Source organism: Miscanthus floridulus, chromosome 5, assembly GCF_019320115.1.
Source record: "Miscanthus floridulus cultivar M001 chromosome 5, ASM1932011v1, whole genome shotgun sequence".
In the NCBI taxonomy this organism is placed as follows: Eukaryota; Viridiplantae; Streptophyta; class Magnoliopsida; order Poales; family Poaceae; genus Miscanthus; species Miscanthus floridulus.
Genome location: NC_089584.1, coordinates 53,963,472 through 53,989,326, shown reverse-complemented (window position 1 = coordinate 53,989,326; position 25,855 = coordinate 53,963,472). Strand labels below are relative to the sequence as shown.

Genomic DNA, 25,855 nt, shown 5'->3' with positions numbered 1-25,855 from the left:
TAGAGGCAGCCCCCTTGTCTTCTCGGCCTCAGCACCACTAGATGGAGCCTTCAGGGCTGCTGCCTCAGCCTTGGAAGTTTGTGCCACCAAAGTAGTATGTGTAGCCTCCATCTTCTATAGCTCCTGCAAATAGCAAGGCTCATGAGCAAAGTGTTCACATTTCTTAGCATCACCTTAATACTAAGTTGTCATCCCTAGCAATGGTGCCAGAAATGTATTGTTGGTAATTATTGAGAACACTTTTAAATATATATATATATATATATACATATATATATTAAGTAATCCGCAAGCCCACAGATAATATACCATTATAGCATTTTACCCAGGAGTATATCGGGTATCATTATTTATATTTGATCCATAGGAAGGAGCGATGGGGTTGGCATAGAGATATTGTCAAATATGTATACTTATGACAAGATCATTAACTCTCATGCTATAGCAGGGGTAAGTCAAATGATAAATAAATGATAAATGTAAGGTATTGATAGTAATCCAGAGATAGGAATAGATACTAATAAATGGGGCTAGAGATTAGTTAAGAGTAAAAGATTCCTAACTCATTCCTTATTTACTAAGTCTTTTGTAGACCTAAGCATATACACTCTCATCTATAGCATAACTAACTCTATATCTATGCATAAGGAACATTACTAAGGAAGATCAAGAACAGAGCTTGACTCCCTTTGCAACCGGGTTCTACTTGCTCTACAAGCGGGGAGTGGACTACAAAGGACTCAATGGGAGTGTCACATCCATGATCTACCACATGACCTAGAGTGTAGAATGCATCTATAGGTAAACAATATTTAAGCACCATGCTTACATAGTGTTGACCACTTAACTCACTTGATTCATCATTGAGAGGGAAACAACCCGGATCACTAGCTAAGGCCCCTAAATGACCGCTCAGTGATAAAGGAGGTGGGGGTGCAAAGATAGCTAGGAGGTTTGCCTAGAAGCAGCCACCCTTTAAAGAGTGCATAATAGCTCACTGATCGAGCGCCCTTACGTTGAAGATGAATGGGACTAAGCGATCTGCCGAAGCTATGGGGTGTCAGGGGGAATTGATAGCCTTGACTCATATCCTAGCTCATCTGAGAGCTAGCTTCGCTTCAACCAATTCTTTCATACCCTCAGCTTTAAGCGCTTTGCGAACAAATGCATATATTCATAATCAATCATGATTATATCAAGCATATAACTAGAGCAAGCTAGGAACATAATAAATAGCAACATATTACTAAAGTAGCATAAAGTCATATAATAAGGAGGGACACAATGGATATACCGGACATAGATGGCAAATCCAAAATCCTAAGCAATAGCCCAAACTCTACTTGAACCTTGTTAGCTAGCCTATACTAGAACTTTGAAGAATTGGAGCTCTATTCTCTTCTCTCTGGAAACCCTAATTTTTGATCTAATCTTGACTTATGGCAGATGCCAAGGGAGGGGCAGGGACTGGTATATATAGGCCGAAGCATCAATCCTAAGCCCTCGGATCAAACTGACTTGAATAAACGGTGTAGATGCAATCCTTAAGGCGGTGGAGAACCGACATATGAAGCGGAGGCTACCAAGTGGGCCCCAATGGCAGGTTGACCTATAGGTGGGGCCGGCTGACCCCACCTGTCATCCGCTACTGGTCTGCTTCGGTTGTGTGGCTTTTGGTGACCTCTAGAACCTTCTAGAGTTAATTTCGATGTGGATAAGCGTGATTTTATTTGACGTTTTGATCCAACTTGATGGTTTTCTAGATAAACCCTGCTGAAAACACAGATTCACCAAAACTCATGAAAATTGTTAGTTTAAACCCCCTAAGTCTATGTTGGTGATCATTTTCATGCATGATTTCAAGTTATGTTGGTGGTTTATGACGGATGGTAACTACCATCAACAAACTCCCCCAAGATTAACCTTTGCTTGCCCCTGAGCAATGCCAAACTTAGCAATGGATTAGGAGTTTTAGGATTTTTGAAAATATTGAAACAACTCCTCAAAAGGACGCATGCGTTCAAATAAGAATTCTCCTCCGAATTAGAACAAACTGATTTGACTTTCAAACTTACTCATCTTACATACAACCATGGGGCTTGTAGCCTTCTCTTGGCTTTTGAGTAATTGAAAGATAGAATGATCAAGTCAAGCACTATGTCTCAAGTTCTTTGTTCAACCATTATTCTAGAGTTTTTTGTAAGTTTTCAAAATAAAACTCAGAGATTCCATTGTATGACACTCTCAAGTCTCTCAAAATATGTGGTATTTGTGGATCCTCACCAAGGCAAAAATGATGTTATGCCTTTCTCTTCCTTCAACTAAGGCATATGTGGAGCTCATAGGAATGGGGATAACAAGAAAGTGCATATATTATAAAGTCAAACAATGGATCCAAAGAGAGTTGAGTCATACAATCAAATCAATATGTGCATGTGTGTGGAATATGGTGGATATTTATGGTGGCTTACTTAATTCTACTATGCTCCTTGAAAACTTATCTCTCTTTTGGAATTTGGAAATATCTACAAGAAAACATGGGCTATCTTATTCATCTTTCTCTTTTTTTTTCAGGCGGGCATCTAAGTACCCATTGTTTTGATAATTTGGACACTTGTCCATTTTTTCTCATCTCTTTCTCTCTCTTTTTTTATGAATAACTTTTGCATAGCCCATGCTTCTTTTCTGCGACAAACTTTTGAGAGATAGAAACAAGAACTTGGAGCGTTTATTTGGTGGATGGAACCTATCAAGAATTTTTTTGGTGTTTTCTCCCAGTGTAGGAGTAAAACATTTTTGGGTGGATCTAGATGGAAAGCATGTTTTTGTGCCTACCCCTAGTGTAGGAGTAGTGCATATGTGGGTGGTGTGTACGTGATCTTGATTTTAAGAGCATGACAAACCTCTCATAAGGATCAACAAAGCTTGATAAAACTCACTGCAAAACAAGTAGCATATGTAAGTGGAAGTTTTCCTACCCTAAATATAAACATGTTTGGCTCTGGTAGGAATTCAAGCTCTGTCATACAGGAACTCATCATGTTGCATTTTTATGCAAAAGAAATCTCTAGAACTTTTAGTATCACTAGAACAAGATAAATAGCAGCTCAGACCTTCTCATACATATCCATCAATTACCTAGACTTAGATCAAGCATTGCTACCCATGAGTTTCAAGTTCAGAGCAAATTCTCATGTTAAAACAGCCATATCCAAAACTGGGGAGAATTCAAGACTGAAAACTAGGTACTTGAAAGGAATTATAACAGAGCAACTATTCATCATTTCCATTATGAATCATCATCTTCAAGCTCTTTTTATTTATTGGCTCTTAAAAACAAAAAGCAAAGCAAACTTTATACACACTCTTTTTATTTGGTTTTCATCATTTTTAGATCACACCTCACTAATATATATAAAAGACAAAGACAAAAAAATTTATTTTGTTTTTGAGTTATGCATCTTTTTTTAATAATTATAAGACAAACTCGAAAATAAATAAATAAAAGGAAAAGGAAACAAAATACTAGAAAAGAAAACTTACCTTAGATAATGGGGGATCCTCCTCCCCCAAGCTGGATGTTGCTGTGGTCGATCAGAATGGCGGGTCAATGTTGAGACCTTGGAATAGGTAGTGCCAATTCTCGTTCTCCTACTGGTGGTGTTGTTGGATGTTGGTGAGGTGGTCTCCCACTTCTGCTTGCCACTGGGAGTGCTGGTAAAGCGTGTTCTGGATGTTGTGCTGCATCTCTTCTATGATTGTCAATCTAGTGTCGAGACGAGAATGCCACATCTGCTAGTCGTGGTAACCCATGGGCTGATCATGGTAGCCACAAGCAGAGAAGGACATACTTCCTCCCTAGTAGCCTCTTGAATCTTCTTCATATTGCTACTGTTGATAGTAGTCAAAGTTGCCATCCTACCATTGCTCACTTGTGCCCTGCTACCAGCAGCTCTCAGAGTGCTGAGGAGCGGGCTACTCCCAACCAGCATGCTTGGGTTGGTACATGTAGGAGGATCCTAGCTCATCCCAGCCTACATAGCTAGTGAAAGCCGGTCCCTCCGAGATTGGATCATCACCATGATACCTAGGCTATGGGTTGTGAGTTAATCTTGTAGAGGCACTCCTGTGAGGGGCTACCTCCTTAACCTATAAATCAAAGACAAAAAATCCACCGCATACAAATCGAGGTTCCAGTCTGCTAATGGGATCTTGGTTGTATAATCCATGTACGTCATCACAAGTTTCCCATCCTTATTCTTTTTTAACATGTGTGCTTGGCCAAAATATTCATAGTTGATATACCAACAAGGAATGTCATCCATGTAAGCAATAGAAGCATTTTCTAAAAGACCCAAATTTTTGTCTATGCGGGTGACCAGAGAAGTACACCCAACATCTCCCTTAAGTTCAAGAATTGCTGCCCACTATTTCATCATAAATTTGACTGGTGAAACCTTTCTTCTTTTAACCATGGCATAGAGCAGCTTAAGTTCATCATTCCTTATAGTGCGAAAATCATTTCTAGGGAATAAAGAAAATCCTAGCCATTTATGCATAAAATGCAGGGTAGGGTGATGAATTTTATTTGTATGAGGACGGTAACAAGTAAGTTCTTTAGATATTTCTCTCCAAAATTTCATCCTATCAAAATCTTGTATAGCGGTGTCTACATCAACTACACACTAAGCATGAAATCCTAGAAGCTCACTAAAATTCTTCTAGGGAATAGAAAAGTCTTTCCTAAAAAGTCTAAATGCGACTTTAGAATTAGTGGTTTGCAAGGTGCATAGAAATTCAGCAGTTAAAAGGTTCAACCCTGGCTCATTAATTTCCCAAACATTCTCCCACCCAATTGTTTTAAAGATGATTTTGAACTCATTATTCATACCTGTTGACTGCAAGAGGGCTATATCATAAGCTAGAGTGAGAATAAACCTCTTAGTTTTCAGCTGCTTGTTGGTGTCTTTCTCTATCTTGTTCTGGAATTTCAGGTGGTTCTCTTCTAGGAGAATGCTCTTCTCGGCGGATGATGACCTGGACAGCGCTCCGATAGTGGGAGATGGAGTGTTGATCTACATGTCAGCATTGGCTTGTGAAGATGTACTCCTGGTGGAGCGAGATGAAGATGAGCGGGTGAACGTGCCCTTCAACTTGCGCATCATCCTGCAAAAACTAACAGTACAACAAAACTCATGGAACAGGTTAAGAAAATGAAAAGTCAGCGGTTAGCCATATAGGAGTTAGTTGTTTGAGGGTCAGTCGTTTGAGGTTTCCTAATGAATTTTTCTAATCAAGATTTTGGCAAAACTTCCCCCTTAATTCTATTGATTTTTCCTCTCAATTTTAACAACACTTTCACTCTTAAACCTTCTCACTTCTACTCTTAATTTCTCTCACCCTTGCTCAAATTTTAGCAACACTTTCATTGTAGAACTTCCTCTTCTTCCCTAATTCAAAAATCACTTCTACTAAGTGAATTTTCAAACTATGAAATTGGGAACTAGAATTTTGAACTTAGAATGCTTGATTGCAGTTGTGGTTGTCGCCAAGAGCAAGCAGGAGGGTTGGTATTTATAGGTGGGAGAGTAGCAGGCCGACTGACCAAGTGGTGGGGCTGGCCAGCCCACATTGTGGTCTAATGGCCTCCCCTTCTTCCTGATGCTTCTTTACTTCATGGTTAAGCAAGGTGAGTGCTCCTTTCGGTGAAAATGCGCTGTGGACAATGCAGAGTGGAGATGGAGGTGGAAATGGAGGTGATGGGTGGTGGTTGAGTGGGTCCCATGTGTCTATATTTCTACCATATACATACATATATATGCAATACAAAATATTTTATAATACTATGAAATATAAGAAGATGAATGGTATTTTTTAAAAAAAATTATGCCTCCATGGTAAATATTTATTATGGGTTTTTATGCTCCATAAAAATTATTTACATGGAGCTTGGATTTATATAATGCCATGATGAGAATTTTATTTTCTAATGCGGATATTGAAAAGTAAATATGCTAAGATAAAATGATTAATGCAATGTAAAAAGTAAATATGGATAACTACCGATTTACCTCTCGACGAGGGTTCAGGATTTTAAGTCCACCGAACTGGACTTCTCTAGTTGTATTGATTCCCCAGGTGCATCAGTTGGTCTCAGAGATGGAGACCCTGATGGTTGTACTATCTTCTCATGCCAATCCAAATTAGAGCATTGTTCTGGTCTTGGCTTGAAAGCGAATTGCTCTTCCTCGCCATTGATATGGAATTTAATTTCTATAGCTCTGACATCAATGTATGCATTTGTTGTGCTCAGAAAAGGTCTCCCAAGGATGAGGGGTGTCTTCCTGTCTTCCTGCATGTCATGTACTACAAAATCCACTAGAACAAAGAAGTTTCTTATTTTTACCAGGAATATTCTCGGTGATTCCTACAGGGTAGCGAACCAATTGGTTAGCTAGACACATTGATGTTGGCATGAGTTTTGAAAAGTTGAGCTTGTCAAAAACCTTCCTAGGCATGACACTAACACTTGCTCTAAGATCGCATAGAGCATTTTCATAGTGGGACATCCTAGATCCTTCTTCTTGATAGGTGATGTGTTTAGGATGGCCGCACTACACTTAGCTTAATTACCTTAGTGGTGGGCAGTGGTCCCTTGTTGGTTAGAATGTCTCTGAGGTACTTCGCATAGGTAGGTACCTGTATAGCATCTAGCAGAGGAATATTGATATATAACTTTTACATTACCTCTACGAACTTACCAAACTGCTCATCCATTTTGGCTTTTCGATTTCTACGTGGAAATGGTAGGAAGGTGGTGTCATAAAAATCTTACATCATTTCTTGTGCTTGTGGCTCCACTTCTTCAACTTCTTCATCCTTCTTCTCCCCCTGTGCTGCTACTAGTGTCTTACCTATCCTTGTCGAATATGGCAGATCATGAGTAGACTTGCCACCTCTTATAGTTATGGCGTTTACCTTTTCAAGGTTAGTGGCAACAGGCAGAGCAGTGGCCCACTGAGCTAATTGTGATTCTATCTTTTTATTATACCTAAGTTGGTCTTTTATAGCAGAAGAGAAACTATCCATTTTAGTGTATATGTTTTCTAAGACCTTTTCATTAAAAGCAAGCTTCTTAGAAATATTCTCATTAATCCTAGCTTGTTCTAAGATCAAGTCTCTCAAGGATGGTTGCTTAGGAATAGAGGAATAATTACCTAGGTACTTACCTTGGTAATTTGACTATTATTGTTGTTGATTCCATCCTTGTCTCTATTGTTGTGGAGCAGAGTTATTGATGATAATGTTTGCATCCTCTTGCAATTTAGGGAAATCAACCCCCAAATATTCTCCACATATGTTTTGGGAATTAAAAGCATCTTGTATGGCCTGACGATATTTCTTGTAATTAGCTCGCTGTTCAAGCTAATTCAACATGACGTCCATCATGGTTGATAGTGCATACACCTCTTCTGGTACTTCTTTGCTCTTATTGCATGCTTGAATATTGCATTGAGATCTTCCTTGATTAGAGGCTATCTTTTCCATAAGAGTTTTAGCTTTTCCAAGGGTAAGTGACATAAATGATCCTCCAGCAGTTGCATCAAGTTGTTCATGAGCTTTCTGAGTCCATGGTAAAAGCTTTGCATGAGCAACCAATCTTCCATCCCATGATGAGGACAATCTAAAATGTATTCTTGGAAACGTTCCCATGCTTCTAGAATAGTTTCTCCTTTCTGCTATTGGAAGTTGGAAATGTTTCCTCTTAAGGCATTGGTCTTGCCTATAGGGAAAAACTTTGCTAGAAAGGCCTTCGAACACTTTGGCCATGTATTGATGTTATCTTTATTGGTGTAGAACCACTGCTTTGCCCTTCCCACTAAAAGAATGGAAAGAGGCAGAGTAGTATGATGTCTTGAGCAACGTCCATGATGGTGATTGTGCTGCTTATCTCTAGGAAATTCTAGAGATGAGCACTAGCATCTTCATGTGCCTTTCCACTAAATGGAGTAGCTTGCACCATGTTGATGAGGCTTGTCTTGAGTTCGAACTCAAGGTTGTTGGTTTTGAGTGTTGGTCTAGTGCGAATGTTCTATGTGCTTGGAGCAGAGAATTCACACAGAGTCTTATCAGCCATAGCTTCAGAAACTAGTGTTGAGCTTCCTTTTGATTGGTTTGATTGTGATTGATGGAACTTGTTGATGAATCAGAACCAATCCTGCAATACCCTATATAAGATATGAACAAAGACAAACAAGGGTAAGCCTGCTAAAGCAGAGGTGCTAGTTATGATTTCGTCAATAAGTATTTATTTGATCGATTCTCTTTAGCCATGTGCCCCTCCCCGACAACAGCGCCAGAAATGCTTGTTGACATTTCTTAGCATCACCTTAATACTAAGTTGGCATCCCTAGCAATGATGCTAGAAATGCGTTGTTGGCAATTATTGAGAACACTTGTAAATTTATATATATATTAAGTAATCCGCAAGCGCATAGATAATATACCATTATAGCATTTCACTAGGGAGTATACTAGGTATCGTTATTTATATTTTATCCATAGGGAGGAGTAATTGGGTTGCCACAGAGATATTGTCAAATATGTATACTTATGACAAGATCATTAACTCTCAAGCTATAGCGTGGGTAAGTCAAATGATAAATAAATGATAAATGTAAGGCAATGATAGTAATCCAGAGATAGGAATAGATACTCATAAATGTAGTATGGCTAGGTAGGATATTAGTTAAGAGCAAAAGATTCCTAAGTCATTCCTTATTTACTAAGTCTTCTGTACACCCAAGTATATACACTCTCATCTATAGCATAACTAACTCGGTATCTATGCATAAGGAACATTACTAAGGAAGATAAAGAACAGAGCTTGACTCCCTTTGCAACTAGGTTCTACTTTCTCTACAAATAGGGAGTGGACTACAAAGGACTCAATAGGAGTGTCACATTCATGATCTACCACATGACCTAGAGTGTAGAATGCATCCATAGGTAAACAATATTTAAGCACCATGCTTACATAGTGTTAAGCACTTAACTCACTTGATTCATTAGATCACCAGCTAACGGCCCTAAATGACCGCTTAGTGATAAAAGGAGGTGGGGTGCAAAGACAACCAGGAGGTTTGCCTAGAAGTAGCCACCCTTTAAAGAGTGTGTAATAGCTCACTGATTGAGCACCCTTGCGCTAAAGATGAATAGGGCTAAGCGATCTATAGAAGCTGTTGGATGTCAGGGGAATCCAATTGATAGCCTCGACTCATATCCTAGATCGTGTGAGAGCTAGCTTCACTTCAACCAATTCTTTCATACCCTCAGCTTTAAGCGCTTTGCGAACATATGCATATATTCATAATCAATCATGACTATATCAAGCATATAACTAGAGCAAACTAGGAACATAATAAATAGTAATATATTATTGAAGTAGCATAAAGTCATAAATAAGGAGGGATACAATGGATATACCGGCCTCTAGATGGCGAATCTAGAATCCTGAGCAATAGCCCAAACTCTACTTGAACGTTGCTAGCTTGCCTATACTAGAACTTCAAGAATTGGAGCTCTATTCTCTTCTATCTAGAAACCTAATTTCTGATCTGATCTTGAGTTATGGTAGATTCCAAGGGAGGGGACAATGGCTGGTATATATCGGCCAAAGCGTCAATCCTAAGCCCTTGGATCAAACCGACTTGAATAAATAACATAGATGCAATCCTTAAGGCGGTGGAGAACCGACATATGAAGCGAAGGCTGCCAAGTGGGTCCTAGGGGCTAGCTAACCCCACCTATCATCTGCTATAGGTCTGCTTTGGTGGCATGACTTCTGGTGTCCTCTGGGACCTTCTGGAGTTAATTTCACTATGGATAAGCGTGATTTTGTTTAACATTTTTATCCCCCTTGATGGTTTTGTAGATAAACCCTGCTGAAAACATAGATTCACCAAAACTCATGGAAATTATTAGGTTAAACCCCTAAGTCTATGGTGATCATTTTCATGTATGATTTCAAGTTATGTTGGTGGTTTATGATGGATGGTAACTGCCATCAAGACATAGAAAACAAACAACACAAAAAAGGGTAACAAGAAACTTGAAGACAAAACTAGCCAAAGAAAAAGGAGCTAACCGCAGCGCGCAGAGCCCTGCCATCAAGCATGTATCCACATGACCAAATTTCACCAAAAAGGACTTCATGAAATTCTAGACCAATCTTGCAAGGGCCTAGGAAGTTTCCCCCGGCATGGCCAGGCTCTCAATATCTTTCTTCTCCAAGCCTTCAGTGTGCTTACACCCCGCCTAGGCCAGTGTTGGTATTTATTAACACACATAGATAAGTCCGCAAGCACACGAATACCGCTGTAGCTTTCACCCAGAGGTATTCCAAGTATTGTATCCATAGGGAAACGTGTGAGACTAACTATGATCTAACTTAACTAGGGGTAGCAACAAGGTTAGGATAAATAGGAGCGTAGAGAAGATAACTTAGGTTCTCTAGTTCTGACTTGGGTAATGTTATGTCTTCTATTCAACTAGGGACATTACTAGGGAAAGACACCAGCAAACAATGTTTTCCTTCGCAACCGCGTTCTACGTGCGCCTACAGATGGGAGGTGGGATATAAAGGATGAATGAAGCTATATAGTACAGGCTATATAGAACTTATGTCACTCATGTGATCTACCACCTTTTGGAATGCAGGTTGCATCCATGATTAACCCAAGTCTAAGCACCATGCTTACACTTATGATTCATACTTTACTCCTCCTATGTAGAGAATAAAGCACTCAAAAGAGTCATAAACCTAATGAACAATGTAAACAAGATGCTTACTTGAATCAGAAGTTGATTACCAGAGAAATCTCTAAAGCAAGCTCAGGTAGAACTTGAATTTGCCAAGGTACAAGCTGTAGAGAGAGCATTGATAGGCTAGCACTTCCTTCAAACTCTTCCCTCACTCTCTATCTCACTATTTCTATTTATAAGACTAGATCCTATGGAGGACTAATCTTCACTTGATAGCTGGCTCTGATCCTTATTATATGGATTAGGGTTTTAGGGATCTACTAAGGGAGGGGGTAGGGGCTGATATATATAGGCCAAAGCGTCCTTCGTGAGCTCTTGGATCAAACCAACTTAAAGGACGGCATAGATGCAACCTAAGAGGTGGTGGGGAACCAACTTAGCAACAAGGGGCTAACTGGTGGACCCCAGAGGCCGGGCAGCATAAATGTTAGTGTCTCGGGCTCCGCTTCGGTGGAGAGCCTTCTGGAGTCTTCCCACGTTGGGTTTGCTGTGGAATTACATAATTTCCTTTGATGAATAGGTCCCCCTTGGTGGTTTTCTGGATAAACCCTGCTAAAAACACTGATTCACCAAAACTCATAGAATTTATTAGTTTAAACCCCAATACCTATGTTTGGTGATGGAATCTGTGATAGAACCACCCAATTTATATAAGATCAAGTATGGTTGTCCCCGTTAAACACGTTGACATGCGCATACTTCACTTATATAAACCCGATAGTCCACCGAGTGTCACGAAGGACCTCAGTAAATCAACATCACAACCAAGATCGCATGATTAAGCAATTACACATCATATACACAAAGTTGCAGCAGAAATAATGTTTACAATGAGTTCACAAATAATAATACAAGTTTGGGTTTCAAAACCGATTAGTAAAAACAACATAGCTTTCAAATGATTATAATAATATAAGTTCCAAATCATTGCTAGCATAAGTGACATCATCTGATAAAAGCATATAGATGAGAAATAAATATAGAGTCACCGAGCCCACCAGCGGTTAGCCACCATCTTCAGTAGGCCGAGAACTTCACCTGCAACATGGTGGGATAAACCCTGAGTACTCAAATGTACTCAGCTAGACTTACCCGTCAAAAACAAAAAATAAAGTGACTCCAAGGATCATGCAAGGCTTTATAGGTGGAGCTAGCTTCACAACATTTTGCATAAAGCCACTAGTTGAGCTATACATTTTATAATTCAGTAACTAAGTTAATTATAGCTATTCGTCTCTAGATTAGCAACTAACCTATGCCAAACATGTGGAATATCATTTAGTAACATGCAATAGTAACCATAGCTGGCGTAACATTTCCATATTCATCATAACCATCAAATTCCATCAATTAATGCTATGTTGTCGCTGCTCAGTCAAGTTGTGCCAGAAGTTAATTATACTACTGATTAAATCGGATGGGAGGCACCAGAAGTTAGAGCCTCACCGCCTAGAGTCTCATTACGCCATCGTCCTCGTCCCCTGCTATTGCATCACCATGGCAGATCTGACAAGCCATGAGACCATAGGATTTGGGGTGTGGGGGTGGGGGCGGTGGATCCATGGGGTGGGGATTATTGCCGTTCGCACGGCGCCGACGGTGAATGAAACAAGCGGTGGTAGATTTCTGGTTTCTGCGGTTCTTCTTAGATGGGACAATCAACGGAGGATTTGAAGTGCGAGCAGGTTGTGGGGGTGAGAAGCCTCGCATCCCATGTCGAATCATGGCCATTAGATTTGGTTAAGGTGTTTGATTAGCCCTTGATTTTAATGGTGCTGAATTCTTGTGTGCATTTTTCTGAGTACGCTATGGTCGGAGGCTCTCAGCGGGGGACATTTTCGTGAGGAGACCTAGTATAATTTCGACTGATCCATTATAGTAGAGATAAACATATATATTATTTTAGTGATATAAAGAGAACAACTTGTTTGGGGCTAAGACTTTTATGAGTGGTAGATGTTATCAAAACATGGCTACTGCACAAATTTCACATGCTCAGGTTTTATAATTTAATTAATATGAAAAAGATAAATTGCTATTGCAAGAAAACACGTAAAAGCAAGATAAATCTAAAGATCATTATTTTCTATAAATATATAGCCATATTATGGTTTGTCAGGTCACAATATCACCATGCCAAGGCAAAGGAACCACATTTCACATTTTTACACATGTGAATTATTTATAAACCATTTTAAACCATTTATCAAGAATTATTCAAGTTAAATTCATAACTCAGCCATCAATGCACCAAAAATTATGGTATTTTAACCAAAGCTCACACATTCCATAAGTATACTAGAATAAAATTGTTAGGTCATTTGGAGTAGTAAAACAGTAGATGTAAAAATAGCAAGTAGAGTAAGCAAAAATTCACCATTAGTCATGATTAAATCAAAACATCATAAAAATAGTGTAGAAACAATAGGTTTAATATTTTTCTTAGCTAGCACATGACAAAACAAGATTAATAAAATTAGAATCACATTTTTAGGACATTCCTACTTCAAGATATGCATTCGACAACTTAAAAAGGATTTTTAAAAGCACTTTGCAAGAATAAACAAAAACAATTGAAACTTTCTACTAACACATATCACATTATGAATCTACTGCTCACAAGAATTCCAAAAAATCTTTATTTGCTATTTTATGATTTTTCTGTGATTTATTATGATTTTCCAAAGTTTTAGCCGATTAAATGCAATAAATAGAAAAGATAAAAGAAAAACACATTTGCATCGGGAACCCTGGACTTTCCTCTAATTAACCAAGCCCATACATAAAAAATCCTTCTCTCTACCCATTTTGCATCTAGACCCAGCAAAAAGTTTCTATCTACATTTGACTCCATTTTCTTCTTCCTGGTCGTGGCTGGGAATAGAGGACGGAGGGGACAACCGGCTTGTGACTCACCGACGGTAAGGAGGGGCTGCGCTGGGGCTTGGTGGCAGCCAGTCGTGGCTGCACCTGGCTTAGGCTTGGCCAGCTATAGACAGTAGTGGCCCAACCATGGCAGCCAACAGCAGGATACGGCGGTGGCCTCGGGCTCTCAACCTGTTTAGCCCAGCGGGGAAGCGCGAGGAGATGGTGGCGGAGTAGGTTGCGATAGTGGTTCTACAGTGACCGGGTGGGTGGAGGACAGGGAAGGGAGTGATGGTGATGGGCGCAGCTTTGCTCAGCCGACAATGGTGGGTGTGAGAGAGAGAACAAGACAAAGCGAGAGGGAGGGAGAGCGAGTGAATGGGAGAGACCGAGGGAGCAGTGTTCGGCCTCTGTTTTCTCAAACACTGGTGCGAGGTGGCAAGCAATGGGCACACTAGAGGGCCACATGGTGCTCAGCTCCTGCTTGTGGTTAGCCACGATGAATTCTAGCTCCAATTAGTTAGATTCAAAAGATAGCAAAAATGCATCTGAAACTCCAAACTTCTCCCTCCATAACTCCTAATCCGTTTAGTTTTGGCACAAGCTGTAGTAACCAAAGTTGTAGAGCTACGTGAGTACTCCAACTTTGATTAAAGGAGTTTGGTCCAAATCAAAATGGTTTGTGAGATATAAATTCCCAAAGAGGGCTACTTGAAAACTAAAAACGAAATTCAGATATTCAGTCCAAGTTTCACGAATTCAGCGAAACAAGCGGTTTTGGGAATTGAATTTGGTGGTCCAAACGTGCTCCAAAAGTGATGAGACTTATTTTGTTGCTTCCTCCACATAGTGTACTTCAACTCATATTAAGGAATCCAGTTGAGTTACCATATGAATTTGGAAGATAAAAATGTCACAACATGTCCACCTGCTTTTGCCGATCAGGGACTTAGAAAAATCCTAGAGAGACCAAAACATCATTGTATTCAAATTTGAAACCACTATATGAGAAACTTAGAAGTTGAATTGGGTATTGGTACAAAAATAAAGTTTGTTCTACTTAAGCAGAACTACAACTTTTATTTAAGGTCCAACTCCATGCAAGCACTCCAAATAGTTGGTCAACATAGGTCAAAACCATATCATGAAAAAGATAATTTTAGCTATTCCCACACTTAGAAGCATTTTCTTGACATTTGCTCAACATGAACCCTTCATGACTTTTGTTGTAGTGTTCAATTAGAGTCATTTGGGCAAGGTAGCAAGTTTTGGTCGACATCCCATGTTCCCATTCACTTGATGAAGCAATTCAAGAAAGATTATAACTTATCATTTCATGTGACTTCTTGGTTCCAAACTTCATGAAACTTTTCCACTAGTCAAGATTGATGCATGTTGATGTAATGTACATGAAACAAGCATATTTAGCATTACTCTTGCGAAATCTTAAAAAGGGTCCACATGTAAGCAAAGGTGTGTTGTCCAAGTTCAAGTTGGGACTCAATTTCATAGATTGCACCACAACACCTTCATCATCACTTCAAAATTATGAACTAGAGATCATGATCATTGCTTGACATATCCTACTTAAGTCCAAATCCACTGCTTAACTTGTGACTAACACCTGGGGTGTTACAGCCCTCCCCCTTATGGGAATCTTGCCCCAAGATTCGGTGCGAAAGACTTTTATGGGAAGAGAAGCATGTCATCCATTTTCCAACATAAGGAATAGTTTTAGGCTTCTTAGCTTTGAAGTATCAGAGAGGCTAATTTGGTCAAGACAACCTTCTGATATTTGCTGCTCGTAGTAAACTTTGTCTAAAGAATTTTCCTTAATTGACTTCCATGAAGCATTGTTACTTTGGGAGGGATCCAAAATAGCATGGCACTTCATTCTCGGCATGCGGAGAATACTATAGAGCATAAACTAACTACCCATAATATCTATTTCCCTAGTGAATATAGCATGGACCATGTGAACTTTGCACTAGACTGCAAGCTTCCAAAAGCTACTCATTACAATGGTTCTGTGTTCGTTCACAAAGTTCAAAAAGCAGTCCTCCACCAAAGTAGCTTGAATACAACTTTCCATAAGGGATGAGATCATAGATGGGGTAAACATCCTCTAAGGCTGTGAGACATCGAGTAACCAATAGACAATGCCTATGCCGCTCGTAACTATTCAATCACTCAGATGCTGACCGATGGAAAACTACATAATGTTCTATGTGTGCAGCTCCTTTTCTCTAATGATAACACTATATCATCTGAGTCTGTTGAGTGAGCGATGAATGTGATAGCTGACTTTGTTGACTCAACGTTTTTGATAATCATTATTTGAGGGAATCCTCATATCCTAGTGGCAACAGTTATCTACGTTGAATCTGATGCAACCTCTTGAGTAAAAACACATGGAAGGTACCAAAGGACAAGTCTACCTTGGAAATCCTTGTTGAAAAAGGATGATAGTGAGGTCTAGAGGGCAACAAAGGTTGCAAGTATTCACTAACTAGAGAAATAGTACACTACCAAGCAGATTGAGCACAATTTGACTTCATGGTGAAGTGGCACACTAAGTTGGGTGGACTTGCACTGTAGCAAAATTAGCCTAGTTGGACTACTTTCGACATTGAGGCTTCCTTTCTAATGTCAATTAAGAACTCAAAATCAAAATCTAGAATCCGGTGTTTGACACTTTTCAAATTGTTTTCGACTCACAATGGCACAAATTAACTTGTAGAACACCTTGACTGCTCAAACATTGTTGATGTGATAGGGCAAAAGCAAGGCACAAAGGGGAGCAAGGAGTCTTCTCTAGGGCACCTAAAGGATTATCTAACGGCAAAACATTGACCATGTTGCTAATCTTGGCATCAATTACAAACACCACCTTCTATTTGGAGGGGTGATAGCAGTCCATAGAGAAATAGCAGATTCTATACACTTTGGTTTTTAGTTCATATCTCACAAACTACTCTTCCATTGTACATGAATTTTGGTAGGCATATAGATCCAAGAGTCCTCTAACTACTGACCAAAATTTAGCTCAAACGGACACCGTTGGCTATCCAAACAAATCATCTACCAAAACTGCTTTGTTCTGAATTTTAGTGACCCGAACTGACAAAACATCTCACAAATCCAATGCTTTACTCAATCAATCCTCAAACCAACTTAATACATTGGAGTACCCTAAGCAAGGAATGAGCTTGCCAAGTTTTATGACAATCTAGCCATGTTTAAGCCTCTAATCACCGGCTTAAGGATAACTGGTTTAGTGCCATGAAATGTGGATAGATTTCCCACTCTTCTTTTCCTTTGCTTCACACGTTGTGGAGTGTGTTCTGCACTCCTAACTCTTTTTATGACAGTGGTAGCTTTCTCATTGAGGATGGAGGCTAGGGTTTTCCTCACATGCTTCCTAGGGAACAACTTCAATCGTTGATTTAGGCACCAACTCGACGATGCACAAGCATTGGACTTGTGGGCTGTTTTTGTAGGGCACAATGCATACTTCACGTGGAGGGGCAGTCCGGCAAAGATAAGGGACCGTTTCCACCTACCCTTCTGTACTTCCTCCAATAGAGTCCTGAACAAATCCTTTGATAGCACCATATACATAATGAGGCTGACCGAAACTAGAGACGTGCTTTCTCTAGCTCTTTACTTAGCTGATACAGCATCTTGTACTATCTATGTGAGTGTCCAAGATGGAATTGCCTTGATAGTATGGGGTTTGGAGAAGGAAGTAGTACTTGCATCATTGATCGGCTTTGCTGTTTCTTTGATTAACATTGTTTTGTGAGACATAGCCTTCATAGCTACCAAAGACTCGTTACCTAACTAGAGATCAACCTTTCTACTAGTAACTGATTAGTTGTCTCTCAACACTTAAAAAGCTTCAAACTTCCTTTTTGATGGCAACAATTGTAGTGGATGCACAAATAGATAGTCAATATCAAGGTCAGTAGAAAAGGGTCACTCCAAAGAAGGTTAGTTGATCATCTTGCATATAAAGGTCAAGACTTGGACAGAAGGCTCATAGGCACTAGGTGACCTATTATAGGACATAATATCCTAGTCCTTTTATTATCCGACTAATAAATTGTCTAACTTTAAGTATTGTGTACCTTTCTAATCCAATGGGGATGACATAAGTTGCTCACTAGATGACTAATGTCATTACAGGGACTGTCAAGTAGGGTCATTTATCTACCACCTCTTATAGTCTGTTAATGTTTATGTTAGTGACCTGTTCTTCAAGGTTATCCTTTGGATGACTTTAGAAAGAAGTCCTACTGCATCTAGTCTAGTATAGGAATCTCCTGATAGGATTCGGAAAGATAACTGAGGAAGAGCTCACCTGAAAATAACACATTAGTGTAGTTCTGCAATGGATCATGACTAGAAACCTCGATACAAGCACGTGCTGAGTAGCACAACCTTGTGTCGCGTGCCATAGAAGGCTCTCGGTTTCGTCGTGGCACCGTTAGTCTCTACTCATAACACCATTACCAATCACACAACCAAAGTGAAATTTCAAGTGGCATAGATTGGGTTGTATGAACCATCAAAAAGAAGTTTTGAAGCTTTTTAAGTATTGAGAGACAACTAATTAGTTACCAGTAGGAAGGTTAATTACTAGCTAGGTAACGACTCTTTGGTAGCTACAGAGGCTATGTCTCATAGGACAATGCTAAGTGAAGAACACAACAAAGCCAATCAGCAATGCAAGTCCTTCTTTCTTCTTCAAACCCTATGCTATCAAGTCAATTTCCATCTTGAACAACCACACAAATAGTACAATATGCTATATCAGCTAAGTAAAGAGCTAGAGAAAGCACCTCCCTAGTTTTAGTCAGCATCGTTATGTATATGGTGCTATCAAAGGATTTGTTTAGGACTCTATTGGATGAAGCATAGAAAGGTAGTTAGCAATGGTCCCTTATCTTGTAGGACTACCCCTCCATGTGAAGTATGCATTGTGCCATGCAAAAACAACCCACTAGTCCAATGCTTGTGCATCATTGAGCTAGTGCCTAAATCAATGGTAGAAGTTGTTCCCTAGGAAACATATGAGGAAAACCCTAGCCTCCATCCTCAGCGAGAAAGCTACCACTATCATAAAAAGAGTTAAAGACTGTGAACACACTTCCCAATGTGTAAATCAAAGGAAAAGAAGAGTGGGAAATTTGTTAAGATTTTATGGCACTAAACCAGTTATCTTTAAGCCAGTGATTAGTGGCTCAAACATGGTTGAATTCACACCAAACTTGGTAATCTCATTCCTCACTTAAGATACTTCGATGTCTTAAGTTGGTTTGAGTATTGGTTGAGTAAAGCATTGGATTTGAGAGATGTTTTGTCAGTGACCTATTCTTCAAGGTTACGTCTTTAGAAGGAAGCTCTCCTACTGCATCAGGTCTGACATACAGATCTTCTGACAAGATAAGGAAAGATAACTAAATAAAAGCTCATGAGAAGATAACTCATCGATGTAGTTCCATAATGGATCACGACTAGAAACCTTGATACTAGTGCGCACCCAGCAGCACAACCATGTGTTGGCCAGCCACAAGAAGGCCCTAGGTTCTGGTACAGCACTGTTAGTCATTAACGAAGACACCATTACCAAACATACAACCTACAATAAATCTCATGTGGCACAAATTGGGTTGCATAGGAGCAAGCACTATGCGAAGGAGGGATAGCAAGCAAAGGTAGTCACAAGGTTAGGAGTCAACAAGGGGTGGTTCAAGGTAAGGACATGGCACAAGAGAAACATAGATTAGCTAAAGAAGACAACTGAGCATGAGATTCTTGCTTTATTTTCATGCATGCCTTGAAAGTAAATATGGGATTTTTGGTCTTGTCGAGCAGCAACATGAGGGCAAGACTGATAAATATGTAAAGACTTGAAAGAGTTGGAGACAAAACAAATGAGATTCAAGGGATAGAGCCAATGCACTGACTAGGGATTCAGTTGATAAAGCAACGACATGATATGTGAGGAAATGGTTCTAAAGCTAGGGCAGATAGAGATTAGTGTTGCACCAGACCATCTTTAGGATAAGAAGTAGAGAGGCCTGACAAGAATTTTTTGGTAGGGTCCTCGCACACAGGAGCGAGACAACCACAACACATGCAAGCATTCAAGGGAACTAAGCTTGGGCTTATGGTCAAGCAAAGGCATGGATATAGGTCTTCATAGCTCAACATTCAAGGGCTAGCAACCATGTGTACAGGCTTAGGCTCCTAAGAGAGAACTTAATTGGAGACGACCACCACGAGATTATCAAAATTTGGATGCTGTTCTAGGATAGTGCTCTTCAACACTCATATGCTTACCAAGGACAAAAGAGGTAACGATTAGGATACTACCTAGGTAACAAAGCATCCACACATACATCATGGTCTTAAGCAAGCATTTGAGAAACTCAATCAAATTAGCTTAAGCGACTATTACTAAGCACAAAGCTCGCACATAACAAGCAGTCACCTACAGCAACACCACTAATCATATCATGCAAACATGGTGGTAAGGTACTGTTATCTTTTATTTTCTTTTTACTGAGTAGTTGGTTAACTCTTCAAAACAAGTTTTACTTACATTTAGCAAATTAGTTTTTGGTCATGCACAACATGGCAATATGGTTACAACAAGTTATCCATTAATAGAATAAGGGTGAGAGGAGCATGTTTATGCACAAGCAACAATCATGATGCATGCTCGTCCTATTTGTCCTCATGAAATTGCCAGCCTAAGGCAGCAATCACGTTCTATGTCGGTGGCATAACACATACTCTCTCGATATATAGCTAGTCATTAGCTACATTCAATCTACGCATTCGTGGTTAGCGTACCTATAGAAGGATTTCATTTCAGCCCAACCCCACAATTATATATGCAGAAATGAAAGTCTAGGCTCTAGGTTGCAAGCTAAATTCTTCCATATATATACCCACATATATATACTTCCATATCAAAGCTACCTGAAAGTAAATACGTCTATACATACATATAGAATATGCATATATAGCCGTACCAAAGCTAACCCACAATTAAATACTTCTGTATATATATATATATGAGATATATATACTAAAGTATCAAAACTACCTCTCCCCTTTGACTACACACTCACATCTTGCGGTCATGACACTCACCATCTTACCTGGGCGTAGAGGTATATTGATCCATACATTACCATTCAAGCGAATGGCATCCATACAATAGCACGCCATATGGACGACAAAATAAAAATTGCAATTAAGTAAATCCCCCATAGTTAGTATCAATTTACTTATTGCCACCTAAGGTCCTTAATTGGGCTTAATTGGAGGTTGTCGCTAGGATAGTTTTGCAAATAAGTTTTGACAAATTTGCCTGTAGCTAAAGTTTTAGTCAAAATAGGCTTTTTAAAACCAAAACTTGGCTTTTAAAATGATGCACATGATAGTATTATGCTTAATCTTGCTTCGATACCAGCTATGATAGAACCACCTCATTTATACAAGATCAAGTATGGTTGTCCCTGTTTAACACATTGACGCGCGCATACTTTCACTTATATAAACGCGGTAGTCCACTGAGTGTCACGAAGGACCTCGGTAAATCAACATCGTAACCAAGATCGCATGATTAAGAAAATACACATCACATACACAGAGTTGCAATGGAAATAATATTACAATTGGGTTCACAAATAATAGTACAAGTTTGGGTTTCACAACCGGTTAAACAAAAACAACATAGCTTTCAAATGATTACATCAATATAAGTTCCAAATACATTGCTAGCATAAGTAACCTCCTCTGATAAAAGCATATAGATGAGAAATAGATATAAAGTCACCTTGCCCACCGGTGGTTAGCCACCATCTTCAGTAGGCCGAGAACTTCACCTATAACATGGTGGGATAAACCCTAAGTACTCGAATGTACTCAGCTAGACTTACCCATCATAAACCAGAAATAAAGTGACACCAAAGAGTATGCAAGGCTTTATAGGTGGAGCTAGCATGAATTTTTTTTGCATAAAAGCCACTAGTTGAGCTATATATTTTATAATTGTGTAACCAAGTTAATTATAGCTATTCATCTCTAGATTAGCACCTGTACTAGAGCAATCATGTGATTAAGCTAACAAGCATTAGTAACCATATCCGGTGTAACATTTCCATATTCATCATAACCATCAAATTCCATCAATTAATGCTACATTGCCGCTGCTCAATCAAGCTCTCACTATCCGAGAGAGACAGTGACTCGAATTGATTCCAACTAGCTGGGGAGTTATTCCTAACACAAACCCAGACATACATGTGCCAAGGTAGTCTTAGGTCACCTTTGGAACAACTTAGGTACAGTTGTGGGTCCAATTAGTGTCGCACCCTCAGGGATACTACCAGTCTACTAGGAAGTTCAGGCCTGGCCTGCCCTTGGACTCACGCTACTGGCTCCCCGCACATCCTTACTGCTCTAGTGTGCGCACTTTCACTTACTGGGTCCCAGCCTAAGTTGAGCTACTCTACTTCATGGTCAAAACAACTTATCTGGCCAACATGATGTCGCAGAACCGACCAATTTATAAGAGCACAAGTACCAAAACAATCACCGAAACGATCAAATTCTCGAACTTGAGCCCATATAAACCCGGTAGTCAACCGAAATCTCGAAGGATTTCAAACCAACTTGCATACAACTAAGATCACAGTAATTCAACATAACATATCGTACGTTACAACATTTCGCATACGTTCACAAATAGGTTACATCATCACAGAGTTATTGTTATTACAAAACAAGTCTTGTAAACATGCGGAAGCAAATAGTTTAACTCACACACCGAGTTCAAATACACATACTGGTTTGCTGATCACAGACTACAAAAGCATTTAGATAAGAGAAAAGAGAGCATGCCCATGATCTAGTCTTCATCACCCGCTGGGTGGAGACAATACTTGTAGAATCCCTGATATAGAAGGTCATCTGCAACAAGAGGGAATAAACCCTAAGTACGGAAATGTACTCAGCTAGACTTACCCGTCGAAGACCAAACAAATGACACCAAGGATTATGCATAGCTTAATGTAGTGGAGCTGGCTGACACTTTCTTTTTGCAGAAAAGCATAAGTAACAAAGATCAACTCTTAACCTGAACTAGTAGTAACTTTTTAGCCATTAACCTGTCATCTATATTAGCACCGGTACTAAGCAATCATTTTATTAGGGTGCAAACATTAATAACCATATCAGGTACTCATTGTGGCAACCTTATCATCATCCATTTAACCATATCATTAAATTAATTGAATCTACATTGCCGCTGCTCAGTCAAGTTCTCACTATCCGGGAGAGACGGCGATTCAAATCGATTCCTATCTACCTGGAGGGGTATTCCTAAACACAAACCCTGCTTCCCCTGTCAGGGTCGCAACAAGTCACCTTTGGTACAATTTAGGAGTCGCGGGTCCGAATAGATCGGCATTCTTAGAGAACCACTCTGCCAAGGTTGTTTGGGACTCTAACCCACCTTGGACTTATGCCAATGGCTCTCCGCACATCCTTACTACCTCCAGAGTGCTGCCACTGCTCGTGTTCCCGGCCTGAATCGAGCTACTAGGCTTCGCGGTCAGAACAACTTATCTGGCCAGCTAAGTGTTAGGCTGCGTTCAACATGACATGAGGACATACAGCGTATCGGTCCTTAAACGACTCAGACGGAGTCACTATGTTCAAACCTACACAAGACCCCGCCCGGTCTTAATTCATTATTCACATGGTTCTTTTCCACGATAGCAAATATAGCCAACCGTGATCCACCTCATCCTAAAGCTCGCAGGTGACAGGAAATCACCTGGCTTCTACCGCACTAAGCATGGCTAAGCATTTAACCCGTTCCTGAACTTAAATAGGATTCCAGTGCGATATCTGGACAAGGAAGGATATATAATGCAGCAATTGGTTCCAACCAATTCTTATACTTAATGCATCATCAACAATAAAAGATACTCAATGTATTTGTAAAAACATGGGAGGCTTAATATGCTTTGGGGCTTGCCTTTCAGGAATGAGGAAGGCTGGTGGTCAGGGCACTCGGGCAATTCCTCCATGGCGACTGCTTCGTCGGGTTCCTGCACCTCGGGTTCCTCCTCCTGGTTGGCTCCCCCGAACTCCAGCAACGTCACTGCCTCCAGCATACCTATTGCATGAATGCGCAAGATAAATATCATGGATGCACATGAACGAATGTCAGGGATGCTCGAGGAATGCACATGTTCGCTGTAGTTTGCATATTCTAACTTAAGCCCTATTCAAATCACTTTACTTACCAAGTTTATACAACCTAATGTATAATTGCTCATCTTCAGTTAATGACCTAGCACCTGCACCTAAGCATATTCTCAAGTTAGGCTAACCCCTAAACAATCAATGAGAACATTGCAACCACATACACTCAAGCAATTGTATTTTAGCAAAATGAATACTATGTAGCGGTGCAGTAAACTAGCCATAACTGGAGATTTATAATTCCAAATGACATGCAACAAGACAATCTGGAAAGCTTATGAAATTGTATGCAATTCATTTTCAGACCTCGAATCATGATTCAAACCTTTGCCAGTTCGAATTCATAAATCAACAGAATTCTATCCTCACAAGGCAGAGAATAAGCAAAAACTGCAACCTAACTTTAAACAGCTGTAGTTTCTAAACTACTAGGCCAAATGCCCTCAAATTTTGACATGAGCTAGATACATAAATTATCTACAACTCTTGTATTCTTTACAATCACAGAAAACCAAAATATCATGGGGAGCTTTCTAAAGTCCCCAGATCTGTCCAGAGGGACATAATGCAAACGAAATACTTAGTAACTCATGAGGTAAACATATAATTGGACAACACTAAATCTACTCACATGTCACACATATCACAAGAACACCAGAAAGTAGGGTGTTCATTCCCAAAACATTTCCTCTAATACTTTTCTTAATTTATTTAATTAATTAGAGGAAATAGTAAACATATATGAAAGATATACCATTAAATCTACAAAAATTACAGTAGACCCTACATGCCCTAAGTAGACTACTATAAAAATTTCACATCATTTGAGTAAGTATAACATCCTACACAAAATTGGTAAGGCAGAATGGCTTAAAATGGCATAATTAGGAAACCTTAGTGAAAAGTGTCAAGCAACAGATTTCATATTTTTCCTAGCATCTATAAGGTACCAAGATACTACCTACCAAGTTTCATAGCCATAGGATTCATAGATAATTTACAAAAATTCACACAAGTATCTCCCAATGATAAAAGGAAATTCTATAACTCAAAAACTACACATGCAATGACTCTCAAATTTTAACCAGAGCTTCTACTATACAAGACTAGCTTACCCACAAAATTTCATAATTTTTGGATCACAGAAACTCAAGATATGATTTAAACAAGTTTGCATGCATTCAAAAACACTTTTCAAGTTCCTATTTAATTCGTCCAAAATTTCTATATAATGTGCTCAAGACATATTTTTCTTAAATACTAGACCTAATAGTGAGTCTAACAAAATTGGAACCATCCAATTTGGATCTACAAAACAGGAGAGACAAAAATATCAAATCAGCATTCAAAACTGCATTTTTGAACTAGCCCTATGAACTACACAGTCACTGACGTGTGGGACTCGGCCGTCAGCCGGACCCACTAGTCAGCGACAGCGAAGCAGGGGAGGCGGCTACGACACGTGGAAGATGGCGTAGCTCGCCGGCGGCTACTTCACCGGCGATGCGGAGGGTACCTCCGTGCTCGCTATGACCTACCGCATCAAATGACCTACTAACCCTAAGCTCTAGCAGACTCAAGGTAGGGCGACCATGGCGCACGGCTGCTCGGCAGAGCTCCGGTGGTTTGGCTCAACGGCGAGACGGCGACGACGACCGGATTAGCACAATCACGGGCTATGCCGAGTTTCCCCATCCTAAGGTGAATCTAGTGCACCCCCCCTAAGGACCCGCGATGGTCGGAGATGGGCCGGCCACAGTGACGGGCTACGGCGGCGACATTCCAACGAGGCTGCGCGCGGCAGGAAAGCTTACCGAATGCGGCTAGCAAGCGACCTTGGGCATGATGTGACGGTGGAAATGTGGAGGAGCTA

The 25,855-nt window shown here is 39.9% G+C and overlaps 1 non-coding gene across 1 annotated transcript; it reads left to right on the top strand.

Moving 5' to 3' along the window:
* The first annotated feature begins 7,665 nt into the window (after nucleotides 1–7,665).
* On the top strand, nucleotides 7,666–7,773 carry LOC136455774 (small nucleolar RNA R71). Its single transcript, XR_010759242.1, has one exon. It is a non-coding gene; the product is annotated as a small nucleolar RNA R71 (small nucleolar RNA).
* Nucleotides 7,774–25,855: the final 18,082 nt, after the last annotated feature.